The sequence below is a fragment of the Podarcis pityusensis genome (genome assembly GCF_964106645.2).
Source record: "Podarcis pityusensis genome assembly, chromosome: 8".
In the NCBI taxonomy this organism is placed as follows: Eukaryota; Metazoa; Chordata; class Lepidosauria; order Squamata; family Lacertidae; genus Podarcis; species Podarcis pityusensis.
This window is the reverse complement of record NC_138033.1, coordinates 59,895,091-59,904,959: the sequence shown is the minus strand read 5'-3', so window position 1 is coordinate 59,904,959 and position 9,869 is coordinate 59,895,091. Positions and strand designations below refer to the sequence as shown.

The 9,869-nt window shown below is 41.5% G+C and overlaps 1 protein-coding gene across 2 annotated transcripts in view; it reads right to left on the bottom strand.

The window, feature by feature from the left end:
- Positions 1-9,869, bottom strand: part of URI1 (URI1 prefoldin like chaperone) — a 48,379-nt gene that overhangs the window by 14,300 nt on the left and 24,210 nt on the right. The window lies entirely within an intron of this gene.

The window sequence follows — 9,869 nt, the reverse complement described above, 5'->3', positions numbered from 1 at the left end:
AACATGTAAAGAAGCCAAGGTATTTATTCAAATTGCTTTTTGTATTTAACAAGGCTATACATTTTAACTCTGAGGGGGAAAATACTGAAAAACGTTTGAAGAGCAACTATTTAGGATGCCAAAGATGGAGGGGCCATAATGGCAGAAATGCCCAGTCTCATGCAAACAGCAGCAGATTACTGGAATCCATAATCACTTGTCCATGTGCACAGGTTCAAGATAGCAAGTATTGTTTAGGTTCCATTCACATTTTAAGAATTGGGGCGTCACAACCAAAGCCACCTGAAACAAAATATTTTTGTACTATGTTACAATGTAACAAAACTAAAATCGTAGTTGCCTGATCCTGCACCTACGTGCATGTTTGTTTGCTCTGAACAACACTAATGCAAATACAAATATATGTGGGACTGAAGTTTCTGCACAATAGGAAGAATTAAATGGTAGAATTCAGGACTGTACCACTTTTGACTGCAGTGGGGTGAGTATGTCATATTTCTGAATATTTCCACGTGTACTACAGCATGTGGGAGAGCATAAAACAAAAGATGACTCCCGCTTTCCACACTCCTGTCTGAAGTGGTACAGTCTATAATTTTAGGACTGTTGCCTCTTTCTATGTGCAGAATGGCATTTGAGTCAACTTGTAACTGGACAATCATGCATAAAATATGCCATCAGTAGATCCAGGGGCTTATTTAAAAGGGCAGAGGCATTCATGGAGTGGCCTTCAATTCAGATGGGGTCAGAGAACAGGGAATGGAGTTAATCCTTTTCCCCACATAGCTTTCTCAATCACGGCTCAATTTGAGCTGCTATTTGCCTCATGTAGGTGGGTGGGGCAGAGGGGGGGGGACACAGGTACTGTATGGCAGAGTACTTGTATGCCATCCTCACCTCCCAAGAGACAAATAGCAGCTCCACTAGTGGAGTCATAGAATCATAGAATCATAGAGTTGGAAGAGACCACAAGGGCCATCGAGTCCAACCCCCTGCCAAGCAGGAAACACCATCAGAGCACTCCTGACATATGGTTGTCAAGCCTCTGCTTAAAGACCTCCAAAGAAGGAGACTCCACCACACTCCTTGGCAGCAAATTCCACTGTCGAACAGCTCTTACTGTCAGGAAGTTCTTCCTAATGTTTAGGTGGAATCTTCTTTCTTATAGTTTGGATCCATTGCTCCGTGTCCGCTTCTCTGGAGCAGCAGAAAACAACCTTTCTCCCTCCTCTATGTGACATCCTTTTATATATTTGAACATGGCTATCATATCACCCCTTAACCTCCTCTTCTCCAGGCTAAACATGCCCAGCTCTCTTAGCCGTTCCTCATAAGGCATCGTTTCCAGGCCTTTGACCATTTTGGTTGCCCTCCTCTGGACACGTTCCAGTTTGTCAATGTCCTTCTTGAACTGTGGTGCCCAGAACTGGACACAGTACTCCAGGTGAGGTCTGACCAGAGCAGAATACAGTGGCACTATTACTTCCCTTGATCTAGATGCTATACTCCTATTGATGCAGCCCAGAATTGCATTGGCTTTTTTAGCTGCCGCGTCACACTGTTGGCTCATGTCAAGTTTGTGGTCAACCAAGACTCCTAGATCCTTTTCACATGTACTGCTCTCAAGCCAGGTGTCCCCCATCTTGTATTTGTGCCTCTCATTTTTTTTGCCCAAGTGCAATACTTTACATTTCTCCCTGTTAAAATTCATCTTGTTTGTTTTGGCCCAGTTCTCTAATCTGTCAAGGTCGTTTTGAAGTGTGATCCTGTCCTCTGGGGTGTTAGCCACCCCTCCCAATTTGGTGTCATCTGCAAATTTGATCAGGATGCCCTTGAGTCCATCATCCAAGTCGTTGATAAAGATGTTGAATAAGACCGGGCCCAAGACAGAACCCTGTGGCACCCCACTAGTCACTCTTCTAGTGAGATTCAAAAAACAGATAATTGCTCCCACACTGCTATGGCCTCCATTTGAGCTGGGAGTCCCAGCAGCTGCCATTTGAGGAGGAGGAGGAGATCAAGAATGCCAAAATTCTAACAGTGATGTTAAGAGAATCTGTAACTGCTTGTATTTACAGAACCTTTCTGTAGTTTTACATTACTCTATTATCTATGAAAAAGAAAGTATCTATGAAATCAAAGTTGGGGAACCTGTGGCCCTTCAGATGTTGATGGATTGCAACTCCCAGAAGCCACACCCAGCATAGCCAATGGCCAGAGATGGTGAGAATTTAGTTCAGCAACTGGTAGGCCACAGGTTCCACATCCTAGCAGTAAATAAAGCAAGTCCAAGAGCCAGTGAGCGAGTCTTCAAAGTGCTTTCCTCTTCTGATACTGATGTTCAAACTACGTAAAATCTTTTTTAAAAGACTGCTCTGAAGATTACTGTCTGATTTTGTCACCTTTGATAATCTTGGGAAACAGTGGCCTGGCTTTCAGGTGGATTCTGTTGGCTCTGCAATGTTTTGGAAATCCAGCAAAGAAAACAAGCAGTCCAGCCTCACAGATGAGAAACAATGCTTAAAAATCAATTAGTTTAATTAATTAATTTCACAAAGCAGAAAAACTGCAGCACTGGCAGGACACCGATGCCTTTTTGTTTAAGGTTACTAATGAAATATGAAAGCAATGACGAAAGAAATGTGTCACAGTCTCTAGGCTTCTATTGAACTCATGTATACATCAAGCAGCAGAGTTCACTTCACAGTGCTGAAATATCCACAACCCTGATGGATTTTAATATGGCAACCCAGTCAATCCAACTGTGTTCCTGCTTCACATGGCCTGCCTGATTCACAGGGCCCTAAAGCACAGTCCAACATGTTCAGTCCCACTGCATGAGATCTGTATTACAAACATTTGGCTTCACACATACATATCTAATTAAGAAGGAAATGTTGTTTGATAACGGTTGTAAGAAAGTAGCTAGTCACTGGTTCTCTTAAACTCATTTCAATGCTGAACCTGATTCTACTAATATACAGACCCTGTGAAAGCGTCCAGAGCACTGTCTAGTTTGGAATCAGATTCAGCTCAGCGGCCTGATGAGGTGAGCACAGTGCTTGGAAGAGTAATGAAAAACTGTAAAAAAAAGAAGACAAAAATCTAAAATTGTTATACCACTCAACTTTGATCAATAGCCAATATATAGTCGGCCTATAATTTTTAATCTGTGGAATTAAAACTCAAGTCTTTTGATCAGTCCATCACGATTAAGGTTTTTCATTGGCATGAGACATTGCCTGTCCCTTGAAAACTTGAAAAACAGGGTGTAAATTCCTTAATTAAATAAATAAATAAAATAAACAGCACCCATATCAGATCTCAATTAGTTAATAACTGCAATAGTCAAATCTGATACAGAAATTATTTAAGAAAACTGGACTGGTTTTGCTTGCTTGGTTCTTTCCTTCTGAATATAGAAGACCTATCTGCAAAGTGAATTAAAGAGACATTACAGCGCGTTGGTTGAAAAACTTGAAATGTATGAATTTCCTCCATCAGAAATATTTAGTGTGAATATCTTATAGCTTCTCTCTATTTTATAATTTTCTTATGCAACTGGTATTTTGAGAATAAACCGTCCTCAGTCATGCCATTATACTGCACAAAAGAGAACTCACCACACACATCGTCAAGGCACAATGTATAGCGTAAAAACATGCTAATGCAGCTTTTGGCTAGAGATGCAATTGTGGTCTTCAGTGAGAGTTGGAAAAAATGTAATGAGAGCATTGTTTACCCTAATATGCTGGAGGTGGAGGGCAACACGTCGTGGAGGTACTAAGTCATCAGCAAGAGCTGTTAATTTGACATGTGGGTGTTAAGGCACAGTAAAGAAGTTTCCTTTAATGCAACTTGTTATTTTCTTGCTTTTAAGGGATTGTGTAGGAGGATTTGGCACCTAAGTAACTTTATCTGGGTTTTAACAAAGCTTTTGTTGGGGGTCTTCAGTATACATTTGAAGAATATTAAAAGCAGTATTTACCTAATAGATTATAATTAGATACTGAGAACAAATACGATTTGCAAGTATGATTTGTAGCTTTGAAAGATTATTTGCTAGCACCCTTCTGTTCTGATCAGGCATTATATCAGAGCTCCACTCTGTGTCAAGAATCAAAGGAACAAATATTCCTTTTTGGATATTATGGAGAGTTTACATGTTTCTGAATGCACTAAGGATGATTTATTTGTCCCTTTAGAAGCAGTTTCTCTCTCTCTCTCTCTCTCATATCCATATACATACGCACACACGTGGGGGGGCATATACAGTGGTACCTTGGGTTACATATGCTTCAGGTTACATACGCTTCAGGTTACAGACTGAAATAGAAATGCTACCTCGGGTTAAGAACTTTGCTTCAGGATGAGAACAGAAATAGTGCTCCGGCGCTGCGGCAGCAGCGGGAGGCCCCATTAGCTAAAGTGGTGCTTCAGGTTAAGAACAGTTTCAGGTTAAGAACGGACCTCCGGAACGAATAAAGTACTTAACCCAAGGTACCACTCTATGCATGCAGTAATGCATACACTTTTAAAAAGCTTTCTGATAATATGTTTCTTTTCATATGCAGTGGACTAATTCCTTCAATCGTCATTATATGACATTTGGAGTTTTCTTTTTAGTGAAAAGTAAGCAAGTTTCACCCAAAGGTGAGCCAACTTTCACACATTACAATAAATGACAAGTTCCATTACCTGAGAGATGGGCAAGTGGAGGTGGACAGCTAAGAACATACAAAGAGCTCTGCTGTCCACATAGCCTAGAATCCTGATTTACACAATGGCCAAACAGATGCTTCCAGAAAGCCTTCTGGCAGGTCAAACAAGTCCTGCCCTGCTCATTCACTTACAATTGTATAAGCTTACAATTCAGGACATTCAAACAAGACAGAGTTTAGGTGCATCTATAACTAATACAGTATCAAATCAGCATACCTGTAAATGCCTCACCCTCACCCTCCAGGAAACACACAGCATTGATGTATATTGCTTTTACAACTCTCACCCCAGCATCACCTGTCATCAGCATAAGTCACTCAGGTGGCTCTTACACTACCAGCAAATTCCCCGCCCCCAAGTTCTCAACCTGGTCCTTGCTCTCTGAGAAGTCTGCCCTCTCACAGTCAAGGGAACCTGAGTTATCAGACAGCAGAGGGGCCGCTATCACCAAATCTATTACTAGGCTTCCCTCCCCAGTGTTGTCTAAACACTCCACTTCCATCCCGGGGGCCTACCTACCACTCCCTAGCAACAAAGCAACACCACACGTGGCAATATCAAAGCATTTATTGGAGAGCATCTGGGACAGAGGATCTCCTAAAAGGAAAAGACAACATGCGTAGGATTGTTGGCTAGTCACTCCAGCAAGATGTGTACCTTGGATAAGGGCTTGATAGACAGGAGTACAGCAAGTACAGTGTTTCTGATAGCACCAACCCCATGCTGGGGACTCTTTAACCAATTGTGCAACTCTGTGTCACAGGGTTTGTAAGGGTACAAAAGCTGTCTAGAGCAAGTGGGCTAATGATCTCATGGAGCTGGGAGCATTTTGGTCACTGCTGCTGGTCTTAGGTGGGATGACTCCCTCATGGTCAGCACAGAATGGGGCATGGAGAGAGGTCTGTGGAGAGGGAAGCGGGAAAGAGAGAGAGTACTGAGAAACAGCAGCTGAAGCACATAGTCACTGAACCTGGATGGAAAGTAGTTTTTTGTCTATGAAGTAGGAAGTCAGTTAGAAAAGTGAATAGAATCACCTGAGGCTCTGCCAGTGTTGATGTCTGTTTCCTTCCTCCCCATGGGTTGTAGTGGACACTGGGTTCAGCTCCATGCACCAGGGGTGTGAGCCTGCACAGCCAAGGTGTTAATGACTGTTTGACCAACAGTGGCACTGGGTGGACTGGATCACCTGGCCTGTACCAACCGAGAGCTTACCTGCCTGTGTCACCAAATGACTCCCCTGGTGTGGGAGCACTAACTTCCCACTGTTGCTGGGGGAGGGGGGAATGTTAGAGGGAAAAGTTCAGAAGATGCTATTTTCAAACATATCAAAGGGGGCAAGACATGCTCCCTTTCTTTTTTTCTTTTTTTTTTTAAATGATATTTATTGAGAATTTTAAGGTTACAAAGAAGAAAGAAGGAAAAAACAAGAGAAAGAGAAAAAGAAAGAAAAAAGGAGATAAAAGTAACACTTAAACAATACAAATCAATAAAAACCAAAGTCAAAAAAGAAAAAACAAAACACACAATACATCAAAATCAAAAAGCAAAAATAAACAAAAAATTTAAAAACAAATCCAATATTCCCAGATCCTTAACTGTCATTAACTTATTTCATCGACCTCCTCACACCTCCCTTTTTTGTATTCTAGTTGTTAATTATCTCAGCAAATCCTTTCCATCTTTCACAATATTCTGTCATTAAATTACCTTAATCTATTTTAACCTTATCTTACCATAAAAAACCCTAAAACTTAAAACTTAAATCTTATTTATACCAAATTCTCTTAACCATAACATATTCTTACATAATTCTTTTTAACATTTCTGCTAAAGCCAAATAATTTCATTCCAACATTTTTCTAATACTCATTAATTTTACGATACTTTTCTAAATAAATTTTTAAAACTTTATTCCAATCTTCATCCATCGTCTCTTCTTCCTGGTCTCGGGTTTTGTCAGTCCTTTCTATCCCATCCATCTAGTCCATCAACCTGGTGACCTTATATCCGAGGCTCTTAAGTCTTTTCCATGTCCCTTCCGCAGGTCTTCTTCATGTTTATACCTGTACTTTACTTTGTCTTCTGCTCCTTTCACTCGGGAAGACTCCAGCTTGACAATATTTTTGTCCCTTCTCGACAAGTCAGCCCCTTTTCCATAGTCAACACTGAAATCCATGTGATATTTAAAGGCATGTTTCAAGGTCCCTCCAAAGTTAAAGGCCCCCACAACTCCGAGCTCCCCCCGGCCCAAAGCCAGACTTGAAAGGTCAAAACATCCCTGCATAGGGGGGTCTATCCAGCCCCCCATCTCCAAGCCAAACTGAACTCCATCTCTCCAAATCTGACTTTTTCCAGGTTCGTTCGTCAAATCCAACAACTCATGTTCCTGCTGGGCCACAGCTCCCTCCATCTCGGCCACCCGAGGTCCAGCAACAACCTCCTCCCTCATCTGATATGTCAAAGCACATTCCTGGATTAATTCCTGAGTGGGTTCTATATAGGTACCCACTGCCTGTCCAAAATTTCCGATCGCAACAGTCATCAAATCCATCTTCTCATGTAACTGTTCCAATAAAGCACTTGTCTTGCAAAAGGCAAGCACCAGAGCCTCTGAGCACATTCTTGTTCAAGGTCGAAGTCTGGTCCCACAATCTTAATCTATTACAGCTGCAAAGCTCCCCAGTTCGGCATTAATAACAGTTTCGCAAGCTCCCTCTAGGGGGAACAATTTCTATTTGTGTCCATCATTTATTTATTTATTTATTTATTTATTTAGCAGATCTAGCAACAAAGTTTTCCTTTTTCGGATATTTTGTCAATATTTTGTTCCCTTTAAATGTGAAGGGGAACAATGGAATCAATATGTTTCTCTTCTTTTAAGTATCTGTCAAAAAACGTTTGTCCATAGTGAATGAACTTCCCCAAAACGTATGTCCTGACACCCCGCTCCCAGGTTCAAGACAGTGGAAAATTGCCTTTCTTTACTCTCTCTTCTGCAGGTTTAAACAGTCTAAAAAAGGTTCCCCCCTCTTCTCCTGCTTCCAAGGGGGGTTCAGTAATTTTAAATGATGAAAATTTGATCCTTTACAGACAACTTTCTAAACTCTAGCTTGCCGTGTCTTTGCTTCAATCTATCTACAAAAGCGGAAGGCGGACTTCCTGTTTAGACCTTCCCGCTTCAGTGCCAAATTAAAAAGTTTCTTAATCCAATTTTCCGTTCTACTCACGGGCAGTTGTTTAAAATCCAATTGTCCACAGGAAAAAGTCAGCGCTCTCCGGCAAAAGCAATGCGGCTTCACTCCGTGAAAGAAGCAGTCGATTCAAAGCACCGCGCCACTCATCCCACGTCGCTCCGGATCCCCGAAACCGGGTTTCCCCGCGAGTAGGGGGGGGCGTAAAGGTGCCAGCCGAATCCCACATCCACAGGCTTCTCCCGCCTGTGGTTTTTGATGGGTCTCCGCCTCGCTGTGGCGGTTCAGACCCTGTTTTCCACGGAGCGGATTCCTCCCGATCGGAGGAAATTCGCCATTGCCAGAGGCGCCAACCCGGAAGTCCTAAGACATGCTCCCTTTCTTACCTGTGTGGTGTGCTTCATCCTGACACCCACACAGATTTTGCAACGGCATGTTGGGGTTCTAAGATGAAAAGTGTTTGCAGTGTGCTTAAGTTTCCCTCTGTGTTCTGAGGCCAGCTGTTTGCTGTGAAGTATGTTTTCTGCATAGTTTCCCATCATCAGAAATGACTCTTGGAGCTCCAAATGCATACAACATGGAGTCAGAGACACATAGCTCCATGCTGTGTGCCTTATCATTTGTGCAGTCCCTTCCCTTTCTAGGGTTTATATACTGGTGGTGATGTGCTGTCACTGGGTGCTGCGTTACACCATATCCTATGCAATGTTGAGGCCAGGAAACGGAATGGCTTTTTCCCCCATTCATCCTGCCAGACTATTTGCACCAGGGCTGGTATAAACTATTATTATTGGTATAAACTGTTATAATTGCCACAGAGGCTTCTAAGCAGTTTACAAATATAAAAGCGATTACAAAAATAGAAACATTCAATTTAAAAACACAATAAAAGAATTCCATCAAAACATTAAAATAAACACCCAGAGTTAAAATGTACAATAAAACAAGCCAATTAGAACAGCACAACAATTAGGTCCAGTTGAAACAGCAATAAAAGAAAGAGGCTCAGATCAGTGGATGCTTATCTAAACAGGTATGTCTTCAAGAGATGGCCGAATGCCAATACTGAGGTACCTTTTAGCACAGAGAGAATTTCGCAACATTGGTGTGACCAGTGAAAAAGTCCTCCTCTGTGTTACCACAAGCCAATAACCACCAGCCTATGGCAAAATTAACAAGTTCTATTAGTGCCCTTACCAAGCAATGGAGGGAAAGTCCAGGTCTTTCAGGTAACCTGGCCCAAGGCTGTTTAGGGCTTTATATGGAAGTAGCACAACCTTAAAGCTGGATAGGTAGTTAAGCAGCAGCTATGCAGATCTGATTGCACTGGGATGTTATGTGATTGCAAAGAGGCACCTCTGACCATCTAAGCTGCAGCATTCTGGACATCTGATGATAAGATTGAAGATAAATAGGATACAATGAAAATGTTCCATCCTTGTACCACCCATGTTCTACCTATAATTCCATCCTGTTTTAGCTGTTCAGCCTGTGTATCATTCATGCTAGTGGTATATCTCAAGTTCTGCCAGCACAGCAGGGCTTTCACAAATTCTGTTTTTCTGTTTGCCAGTGTGTTTTCAGTATAGGTTGTGCCCTTAATACTGTTATAAAACCATTATAAAGCCTCATAATTCTTATAGTCTATAGACTGCTTCTTAAAAGAAGAAAATGTTAACAATGAACAATTCTTTGAGAGACTAAGGATCAAATTTAGGATGAAAAGATCAAACTTTTATCTGCCTGGAATAATTTTATTTATGGTTGAATTTAAAAAAAAATACATTTCAATGCAGCTTTTCTTTAAGAGAAGAACCAAGATGTCCTACAAAAATTAAAACAATCTAGAGTGCCCCCAACCATACATAAGATACAATCCTATTTCATGATCCTTCATTTTATGCCAGTCAATTTTGTGCAGAGAAAGGAGACCAAGGTGATAAAGGGTCTGGAAAC